The sequence below is a fragment of the Scomber scombrus genome, chromosome 2 (genome assembly GCF_963691925.1).
Source record: "Scomber scombrus chromosome 2, fScoSco1.1, whole genome shotgun sequence".
NCBI classification, from domain to species: domain Eukaryota; kingdom Metazoa; phylum Chordata; class Actinopteri; order Scombriformes; family Scombridae; genus Scomber; species Scomber scombrus.
The window spans coordinates 6,063,808-6,075,845 of NC_084971.1; positions in this window are offsets into that span (position 1 = coordinate 6,063,808).

The window sequence follows — 12,038 nt, forward strand, 5'->3', positions numbered from 1 at the left end:
CTGTGACAATGACTAAAACATTTGGTCTGTAGAAGAAGAAGCAGAAGCAGCACCTTCCCATTATATGAAAGAATTCAGACATAGATATGTCTGTCTCTTTACTCAGGAACCCCAAAGATAAGGCTCTATAGAAAGAGAGGGAGCAGCAGTGAAGAGAGCAGGAGTTATGGCAGGGTTGGCAGGGAGGTCAGTGCTTTTAATAAGCAGGACATACAATCTGATAAGGACATGACTCCACTTTTGACACACTTTGTCTCTCTTGCTTGCCCCGGACAGTCACCTACTGCTCCCCTCATTTCCTTCCATCGTGCCCCACCTCCACCTCCCTCCTCATCAACCCCCCCCCGTCGCTTGTTCCCTCCCATCCCTCTGTTGTTTCGTTTTATCTCTGTGAAAAATAATGAAAGCAAGCACTTGCAACCGCGTCTCCATTGATGTTTCGAATACACAACCAGCAGATTCAAAAACACATTCTAGGATCAAAGTAAAAAAGGGGGGGGGGGGGGGGGTTGGGGGGAGGTGTGGTGGTGGTGGGGGGGGGGTCTTCTTCTTTCCAATGAAATTATGAGCGCAGAGGAGTCTGGGGTGCAGAGCTCATTTGCTAAGACTGTGAGGCAAATAGTCGTTAAAGAATGGCCTATAAGTAGGCATTAAATGGAAATGCCTATGATTCCTGTGGATTAGCATAAGAACCTTTTCTTGCCAGGCCAGCTAATAATATTCATTTAAAATAAATACATGGGAAAACGAATCTGTTTGAAAAGCGGGGCGATTGCACATATTTACTGAAGGGGGCCGTCGAAATGAAAGAATGAAGAATCGCCGAGCGCTCGGAGGGATGTGGACTCGCGAATAGTCGGTTCTTTGAAGTTCCAGAGACTGGAAAATTAAAGTCTTTACAAAAAATTAGAGGAGGAGAAAGGTTTTACGATTCAGTAGGCTCGTGAGGGAACATAAGGCTGAAGATGTCAAGTACCTACAGTAATGTGAAATGAATGTATTAATCTTGTTTGTCATAATGGTGCCACGCAGCAGATGGTAACCTTTGATCTTTTACCTGTTGAACTATGAGGAACGTCACTATGCCACCGTCACTTTCTGTCTGATTCAGCACTGAACGCTAACAAGTTTTTATTCCGTTAGCAAACTCTTAAATTTGTTACATAAAAAAAGTAGAGTTTCTCAATAATCCAAACACATCAGGCCTCTGTTGCTCATAGGTTCTCTGTTGCTCGTAAGTTTGTAGGCCAAGCCAATTAAAATGACCCCCCCTACCCCCCTAAAAAACAAACACACATGCACATACACACTTCCACTGGGCCTTGTTTGTATACCCTGTGTCAGCAAATGTGTCAATGTGTGTCCTGTGTGCGCCGGTTTCTAATGATGCTTGGCCCATCACGATGGCCCAGTCAGACGCTGACAGCCAAGCGCTAAAGTGGAGGAACTCCAGCCGTTTCTATAGCTACTGTGGAGTTCAAAGGCGGCCATCTTTTTCTGAACATAACAAGAAAAGAAAAGGGGGCCATCACAGAGCAAGAGACCAAAGACGACCTCCGGGGTTACACGTCAAACCTAGCCCCCCTCGACCCCCCCCCCCCCCCCCCCTTCCCTTACCCCATGGTGTGAAGGCACGGTCCCAGGATCTGTGGCTGGACTGTCAGAAGCCTCAGACGAGGTCAACAGAGCCAGGTAAAGATTCTCCTATCAGTATTATATTAGCCCACTTTCTTAAAGTCAAGGCTTTGAAGTGACACCAAAGTCTGTTGCAAGTATCTCTCATCTTATGTCCTTTTTTCTAAAACACTGCAGTGTCGACATTTCAAGCATCTTTCAGCGTTTAATGTTGGGCCTTTGATTTTTTTTAAGACACTAATTTTAACATCTTCAAGGGAGAAGTGAAGTCTCTGCATTTGGGTTCTTTTGTCTGCTGTCTTCTGCCCTTTCTCTCTCTCTTTATGATGTGAAAAGATCTTAAAAGGAGAAACTTGTTAAAAGGCGGATCTCCATCAAAAGTAATGCAGAATGTGCTTTTTGGTGACATTTTTGCTACTTGGCCATTTTAACATGATGCCTGTCATCCTTGGGCTACTTCTTCTCTCAAAAAGACTTCTTTTTTTTCTTTTTTACATAGCACACAGACAAAGACTGCTTTTTTTTTTCAAGAGGCAAACAAACTTGGATTGGGAAACCTTTTGATATATTATCATACAAAGTTGAACAGCAGCCAACACAGACAAAAGGCCAAAAAAACTGGGTTGTGTTGTGAAATTTGGGGAATGAAGCGTTGAGTGTTGAAGTATCCGCCACACATCTGGTAGACACATCATCTCAGTATATGCAGGGTGAAACTGAAGTCGTATAGATTTCCAAATGTTTGTTTAATAGAGAGAGAGATCGAGGAATGAATGTCGAAAGAGGTGGAAGAACATCAAACTGTTTCCATCACCCTATCCTATCATGATACAAAGACTGGATGCTCAAAAGATAGATTGTGTGCGTGTGTCTCAATATATCCCTCACATGAAATGTATGATTTTGTCAATGACTGGTGTATGTCAAAGTTTGGTCATGATACTGTTTTGAACCCATTTCAAATTTCTTAATGGCAGCAAATAATCGCATGATTGACAAGGGCCAAAATTGACCCGAGAGGACACACTACACAGATTTGGAATTAGTTAATTTACTTTGAGCCTCACATTGTTTAAGACAAGTGCACACATTTTAACAATTTAGGGTTCTACACAATTTTCTGTTAGATTCACTTCTTTCTTTGTCTTTGAATTACCCTGGTCGGAGGAGGACTCTTCCTGGTTGAGCAAAAGGCGGGGCTAAGGCCTGAGGACTCTTATGCTGTGTTCCAGTTGTACTCCAGAAAGTTGGACGAACCTCACCTGGTAGCCACATGTATCAACAGTATGAAAGTTGTAGTAATATCCTGTTTATTAGCAGTTTTGCCATATTTGTGTCTCACAGAGGTGGGAAGTAACAAAGTATTTGTACTTCGTTACTGTACTTAAGTAGATTTTCAATGTATCTGTACTTTACTTGACTATTTATTATTCTGATGACTTTCTACTTTTACTCCCTACATTTGAACACAAATATCTGCACTTTCTACTCCTTACATTGTCAAAACGGGCTCGTTACTTGTTTCAACCTCGGTGACGTTATAATAAAAAGAAGGCATGATGTGCAAATAAACGATTTTCTTTTTTGTCTTTTTTTTTGTGCGGGGGTGGGGGATTTGGATTTACTGAGTTTGTCTTGTATTTAGTTGAAGTCAGTGTCCAATATTTGGTTTGGCTAAGCTAGTATACATGTTGCCTCATGTCATTATGGTGCATCAGTTCTGTTCACATTTCAGTTATATTGAGTATAGTTGTCTTTTGTTGACTTCAACTACAGGCCTAGTTATTAAGTTCTTGGTTTTGTAAAAGTTTTTGCTTTCTTTTGGGTAAACAAAACCCTATTTCTAGTTTCACTCTTGTCTCATTACCTCACTGCTTGGTCCCTAACAGTGACACAAACCATGCCTATGTGGGAGTGGAGATAACCCTTCCAGCCCAGTTGCCAGCTATATGGACTCAATTACTAAAATTGTCATTGGTTTGTTGTTTGGTGTCCTTTTCTATAAAGGAAGCTTAGAACAACTGGCAGAAAAACAAACAAGCTGATCAGCATGAAGCATAGAGGAGCATAGGGTTGTTGCTGAGGGAGCTGGTCTGGATCAAGAGCAACGCACGTGCAAAGGAAAGTGAGGCCCCGGTGGAGAGTTTCAGCCTGGCCTGGCACGTTTTTTAAGGAATTTTTACTTTTAATGGAAGGGGGAAGCCCAAGGAAGGAAGCCTAAGTGTGTCAAGTCAGGAGGTGGAGTGGAAGTACTTTCTCCATAACCCAAGGCCCAAGGTGGGGTTTTCTTTTCCTTTCAGAAATATGGACGATGACTGGACAAAAATGCACCTTTTGGCCCGTGCCTTTCATTAACCCACCTTTCTGTCTAGAGCCAATCCAATCCAGCCTGCAGTGTTGCTGGGCCCTTGAGCTTCAAACCTCATTCTCTGATGATAATTTTGTCTCCAAAAGAAGTGTTGTTCAGATCTGCCCTTTAGAGTTGGTGTGGTAGTTTCCTACCTGGTCACTCTTAGGACACTTTTTTAAAAACTGCATAGCAACAATTTTTCACTTTAATTATTGTTCCTTAGTTTCCACTGGGAGAAGAAGATCCTTATCTAACATGACTCCTGTGTAAAGGTGTGTTCAGACACAACACAAAGCTAATTTTAGATGCGGCGTGGTAATTGTGAGGCAAAGGTGTGTCCACACAAGTCGAAAATACTTCAACTTGAGTTAAAAATGAACACTTTATGAAACACCTTCAGAGAAGAGAGATGTGGCAAAAAGAGATTGGAGAAAAAATAACAGAAAAACACTTGAGTTTCTGTTGAAATCACTCACAGCTGATACAAACAGCCAGTGTGCATGTTTCTAGCTAGCTACAGCTAACTTAATCTATTGAGGAATGGGCAATACTGAAATAACTGAATTTTGTTCTGATTTGATCCAAATGCGAGAGCCAGAATGACAACATTGACACTGGTACTGGTGCTTTTTTATTATTAAAAACACCTATTATGCAGTAAACAGCCATGTGTCATGATTTATGAGTTGCATGATAAATAGGCTACTTCTGAACATACCTTCTTTACCATTAATAGAAAAAAATATACTGTGGTGTTTTTACGTCTGTTAATTACTTCATTTCATGCATGTTAAACCAAAAGATAAATATATTCAGTGTGTGAACTCTCTGAACTCAAGAGTTTAAAACAGCTGCAGAGACACAAACAGTGCATGCACAAAAAGAGACTTCATGCACCCAGAATGTGATGTGAGACAGATATCTATCTACACACTCCTACAGCTCACATCTGTAGGCTACAGTTTGCACATTGACTGTTTGTGGCAAATAAACAAAGACTGCACAAACAATCCAAGCGCTCATTTTTTTTTGTGAGTGACAAAAGGCAAATTTGTTTTCCTGTTTAAATACCTCTAGAGGTGGGCGATGAAATCAACAGTCCCTGTTCTGAGCGAACATGTGCATGTAATGTTCAAGCTGAAATTCATATGAGGATCCAGCAGTCGCAAATCATAACTTTCGGTATTTTCTGGGTGTTTATAAAACTCACGGACTCATGGACTATGTGGTTGTGGGTTTGTTGCTGGGATACCAGGGGCGGATTTAGGGTTGATAAGATACGGGGGTAAACCCGGGGCACCCAGAACCAGGGCCAATTTTTTTTACATTTATTTAATTATTAAATTATGAATTAAATAGTAGTAGTAGTGAATTATTAAATTGTACTGCATCCTATAACTACAGCAAACATTAGTAGAAGTAGTGATTTATTTTGATCTTTATTGACAATTTTCCAAAAACATTGCACATAAAAATACATAAATAACAATAAGGAATTAGATCAAAATGGAAACTACTGGAAAATATTATATTCATTTAAAAAAAGCATTTCACTCTGTAGCATTGCCTCAACAGACGCGTCTGCAGAAGTTTCACTCTTAATCACAATTGTTATAAACTCATTCAGATTCAGTCAGCAGTGGGTAAAAGTCACTGTTCAGTCACAGTGTTTAAAATAGATTTGGGGTTTTTGACAAAATATTCGGGGATGTAGGCCCAACAGCCACACCCTAGCTCCGCCCCTGCGGGATACAACACCAGATAGGTATAATACATGGCAGTATGATTGTACAAAAATGACAGCTGATGTCCTCTTTTTTGCTTGAGCTGAACTTAAGAAAAGAGGAAAGAATTCATATTTTATCCTCTATGTCTTTTAAGTTTATCTGCATTAGGAAGGATTGCTTGAAGGCCAATATGAAGAGGAGGAATGATCACGGCAACCAATAACTTTTTTAAACATATATGTACATTTTACATGTCCTGGTGAATGTTGTATTAAGACTTTGACAGAATCTAAACGTATCCTTTAAATCTCGTTTGTCGGCTTAATCTCAACAACCAACTGTAACAGGTGTGGTGTAGCTATAATGTCAATCTTGTCCCTTTTCCATCTTCTCTTCCTCCCTCTGCTCCTTTTTTCTCTCGCTCTTTCCCAGCCAAGGATACCAGTTTGTATCTATGTATGGAATCATCAAACAAAAGTGAGCTTCACATCACATCAGGTAAAGAAGGCATGCCCGGGCACTTCTAACAGCCTCCCAAAGATGCCTGTTTCAAGTCCTCACAAGAAGGCTGCCTCTCATTGAAGTTCAAATGGATAGCTCTTGGGCACAAGCTTTCCATGGGGGGGGGGGGGGGGGGGCGGGGGGGGGGGGGGGGGGTGTGTGATGGTGGTGGTGGTGGTGGTGGTGGTAGGAGGGGGCAGCTTGCTAACCTCTGTACCAAACTCACACATCCTACCAGGGAGCTACGTGAGGGGGAAAAAAATTAAAAGTGCAGCTCATGGGCAAAGCAACTGATTTCTTCTTTTTTCTGTCTCTCAAGTAGCCCCCCCTCATCTCCTTTTATCACCCAACTGCCCCCATCCCCTAGAGCTGCTATTGCAATGTCAACAAAATTGGGGCTGGGAATGTGGCCATCTGATGAGAATCAGCTTGCTCAATGGGATCCTCACATGAAAAGAACAGTGCCTCGGCGCAGATTTGCGTATCTATCATTATGAGCCCTGTCTATAGTGAAAATGAACTAATCGTCTAGTTATTGGTGCCTTGTTATCCAGAGTATGCCCCAGATGAATGGTCTTTTTGCCACGAGGACCTGCCATTGAATTAAGACAATTAAACTACAAAGGGCTCGATTACAACTCTGCCACTTTGATGAGGGAACAATAATTCCAGCAATGCCAAGCCTTATGAGTTCCTCGGGGTTAAAACATTTGGGGGAGAAAAACAGTGTTAAGCTGTATCAAATTAAGTCAGAAGGGGGAAGTTCATTTAATAGCTTGGAAGTCCCGATCTCAGACTAAATATCTTTTCCCATGAGCCTTTGCCTGCCGTGCCCCTCCTCCCTCCCCGCAGTGAGGCCTAATTTTCCTGTTTTCACCAAGAAAATTTCACGGTTCACAAGATCAAAAGCTTTCATAAGCTCTGCGTTTGTTTACATCAGCCAACACCCAGGCAAATAAAAGAGATGTTGACTATCTTTCTGTTTCCTGGCTCGAACCCGTCCACCATCACACATGACTTCCCACCTCCGCTCACTGCACATGCTCTGCTTTTTTTTTTTTTTCTTCCCCCAAACACTCCCAGGTGGATGACAGGATCAAGAAACCGAATCCTTTTTTCTCTAACTCGGTCCATATTCATGAAGCGATTCCAAAGAGTTTACGAACTAAAAGCTAACGCCACGCTCGGATGTTCTTGAAAGCGCCGGCTCCATCTGCGAGAGGAGTGACAACTTCTTTTTCTGTCTCCACGTGGTACATTTTTGACACAGCCCAAATGAGGTCCTTTGACATTTGAAATGGAAGTGTGACAAGAAGGGACAAAAACAACCACCAAATCAACACATGAATAAATAATCTGTTTGCCTTTTTCAGTGTCCCATTTCGACAAAAACCACAGGCCATCCTTCCTGAAAGATGTCTGTGACTCATTTAGTGGTGAACTGTTTTGAATGAACACGTCTCTTTGATGTTTTGGCTCCGTTTTGACATGTCTTTATAGTTCTATTGTTTTTTAATTTCCCACTGATTGGAATCCCTTAAACAATAAAAATCAAATATCATGCGAGCGAACATCTTGAACAACCTTCTAGAATATTACATATTGAAATAATTACTTTGCGTGTTAAATCCAAAAATCTGTAACTTTCCACACATTATTGCCATTTCGTAGTGGCAAGAAGTCTGCGGTAAAGATGGTAGAGTTGTAATAGACGGCTGTGCAGAGGCCAATCTGACTAAGTTTGTTATTTTTGCACCAAAGTTGCCTTTTTTTATTGCAGTTGCAAGAGAAGGTTATAAAGTTGAGGGGAAAATAAGGTTTGTTGGGGCTACTACAGTTACCAAAAAGGTATTGAAATATGCAAACACAACAAACATATAATCAAGGAATAATAACGAAGACTACAATAGTAAAACATATGACAGTTTTTGCCTCCGCTACATGTTCATGAGAGCTGGAACAGCTTTTCTAGAAGCTATAAAGTGCCAAATATGACTCAACAGATTCTCTATAACTCACTACATAGTAAACTGTTCTCTTACTTGTTGCAGTGGTTGCTTCCTTGCTTTATTTTTCAGCAAGTAGCATCATTTACCAGTACATATTAGAAATTCCAACAGTCTAAAATCATTCAAGAACTTAACCATACTCTTCTTTCTGGATCAATTAAGTAAATCAACATCATAACCGCTCTCGTTATCATATTCTATGCATCAGTAATTTTTCACCTTTCCTGACACACTTGCAACACCTCCGTTTTTTTATGTTTTTGTTTAGCTTTTGTATGTATTTGTATTTCTTAAGTTTTTATGTAGTATGTCTCATCATAGGACAGCCAATCAACAAGCCCTTATGGGTTTTACTGGCTCCTCCTGCACATTTCTCCTTTGTTAGTTATTGTTTTCTTTTCTTAATGACAAAACAATATGCCATTTCTTGTCATTTTTTGTGCAATAAAATAAACAAACATTTCATTATCCTTGCAATATTTTGGTTTTCATCGAACCAGAATGTTAGCCAAAGATTCATACGACATAATAAAAACACATTTTAATTTAAGCACTGGGCTGAAAGCCATAATATACCAAAAGACTAATTTTACACCACATGCAAATGCAGAAATTATAAATGGGCTGTATGATTCACACCCTTTTGTCAAAGCAGTCATTTATTAAGTGCGATGTTAAACCATGTATCTAATAGTATAGCTCTGAATTTATGCTTGATTGCATTGCATTAAAATACACACATGCTCTAAGGGTAAGAGACATTTTCTTTGATTCCTTGGGGAAGTAATTACTGCAATGAAAAAAATAGTATGAAATAAAGAACAGAAAAGGATTTTTGAACTCTCTTTTCTAACACTGTCAACAATAACAGGTGCAATCTGACAAGACAGGATTAGCCAATCAACAGTCCTCAAGAGCAAGACTGAGAGTATCCTCACCACACAGATGGATACATTCATTATTTTCTAAAGTCCAAATAAATGACGCAACATCCTAATGAGATTTTTGCAGTTAATCTACAAGAGACCAAAACCTAAGTCATCTAAACCATCTGCATTAAAAGGATTTAGTGTTAGTCCCTAAGAATCAAGGGTGAGTGCTTCATTTGGGCGCTTCATTAGTGTTTGAATGTTATAACAAACACAGAGAAAGGAAATCCATAAAAGAAGAGGGGAAATATTGATTTCAACTAACAATAGGTTACATTTTGAATAAGAAGTTTGGTTCATTCCTGTTAAAACCAAAGTACTGCTGGTGAAGAGAAAGTGCTACACCACAAAAAGGAAATCACACCACTTCAAACTGCTATTGCAACACAAAATAACACCAGACTCACAAATTGATGATATTTTATAGTGTAATAATAATTAAGGGTGGAGTTTTCTTTCAATAAAAAATCAGGCCAACAGGTCCAATAAACTGACACAGAACTGTTACGTCCTGCAATCTGTGCAAATTACAAGGATCTGATACTTCCCACAGTATTCTGGTCTGGAGCGGATCACAAGCCAAAGGTGTGCAAAGGAGAATGGAATGCCCCCCCCCCCCCCCCCCCCAACCAATCCCTCCCCTCCCTCTAACCCCCACACTCCCACTTCCACACCCACCCCTACAAGGCAATTGGACAAACACTGACTTATGTGGGTAGGGGCTGGCACAGCTCAGAGACAGAAGAGGAAGAAGGGGGGGAGCAAAGTACCTGGTTCTGGTTCTAGTTCTAGTGAAGGCTTTATAATGATGAGCCCAGTGCCAGCAGTTGAGATGCCCAAGGCATACAGAGTGAAAGAGTTACAGCAGAGGAGTGTGCACCACTGAGCTTCAGCCAGAGAAACAGGGAATGTGAGATCAGGAGAGTTTGTATTACTGTTTAAAGGGGCCATATTATGAAAAACTCACTTTATCAGTGTTTGTGCAGATATATTTGGGTCTCTGATGTTCTTACTGACACACAAACTGTGTTTCCACAAGCCTATGTATATGTTTATTTTAAAATATTTTTTAAGCTTTTGTGAATTAATGGATTTATCTTCAAACTTGCTTGCTCACCTGGCTGGAGCTAAGTTAACACCAGAGTAACACACCACTTTTTACAAGTCATTATCATGATGTAGTTATTTCAGCATCCATTTGATCCATTTATTGCAATGAAATCACAACAAAATATACGTTTATTTTGGGTTAATTCAGGCTGAGCTTCAGTAACATAGACTAGTCGGTGCCTGACGTCACTCGCTTGATGTTTGAGGAGAATAAACACAAATGATGCCGTGGTCAAAGTCGCGTGAGTAACGCGAATAAACACAAATGATCCAGTGGTCAAACTTGTGTGAGTAACGCGAGGCATTCGGTGTGTCTGCCGCACCGCTTTGTTTTCTCCGTCAGCCATATATCTCTGAGGTTCACGCTCAACAGTTGCCATGGTAGCCAGCACACCCCCACAGAAGAGGGGGTGAAGTGGGTGGGACGAGCTCTCAAACCGGCCCGTTGTGAACAGGGCTGTTTAGACAGGATGAGAAGACTGCTTGTGGTGCTTGATCCTTGTGGTATTTTAAATAAAGCATTACAGATACATTTTATTAAGACCCCAGGGAGCTGTGTTAACTTGTGGAAGAGGGGTATAATCTGGCCCCTTTAATAAACAAATATCTCCGCTTTACAAAACCTTCAATCAACCTTACTTAAATGAAGTGAATATCCTTCAGAGCATCAAAAATACAACTTTCCTGCATGAAATGAGAGAACATTTTCAGTATTTCTGTATATGACAATGAAGGATGTTTTTATGTATTTACGTAAATATCTAATTTCTAGGAAGTCTCACCACTGCCTAGAGAAGAGTCAAATTTGAAGATGATTATGCGAACATATTTCCCTATGCTCATCTCAGGAAACAAACAGTCCGGCTCTGAATTTAACTCAACAAACAAGAACCATATGCCTGTCTTTCTTCTCCCGTCATCCCCTTCCACCACCCTCTTTTCCATGAGAAACATGTAAATACAAAGACCCAGAAACACATGTGGTTAGTCATAAAGCTGCAAATGTAACCCCCCCCCCCTCCCTCATTTTTCTTCTTCTCTCTGTTCCGCCCCCAGCCTCGACCTCCTCACCCGAGAAACAAACCCGCAAGAAAGAGGGAGAGAACCTAAGTTACAGGAAAACAACAAAAAACAAGAACAAAGAATGTTGGAGGGGATCACAGCATTGGGAAACTGACTTAATTGCCTGTGTGTGAAAAGCAAAGGAGAAGAGGGACAAGCTGGCGACAGGGAGGCAGTAGAGAAAACAGACAGAGCTGCTGTGGGCTCCTGCAGACTGCAAAGCCATTTCCTCACAATGGTGGCCTCTTGTCGTGCCAGGGGGGGCATGTTGGCCCGTCGGTAAGTGGCATGTGGGATGAGGAACACAAACATGGAAAGACAGTGCCACAACAGTCCTAATTAAGAAATGACTGCATTTTGCGGCTGTCTGTTAGCTTGTTCGGAGATGGACAGTTTCCCTTTGGAGGAAGCCGTTTTTGCGCCTGCAACTTTCTACCTTCTCATCCAACTTAGTCCCTTCCCATCATCAAGGCCAATTAGCCTAATCGTTTGTGCTTCAGGGGTAGTTATCTTCTTGGGTGTTAGATGAAAATGGCTTGCAGCTGGGTTGTGTACAGCTCAATCTCTAACAGGTGCTGGGCTCTGTGGGTAAAGAGTAAACAATGGTGGCTAAGCCCTGAGCTTTGCCTTGCAGATTGTCTACGATGGGAACCAGTGAGGCTTGAGGGCTCACACACCCACAACCCAGGTGGATTTCAAAGGTTCATTCAGGCAT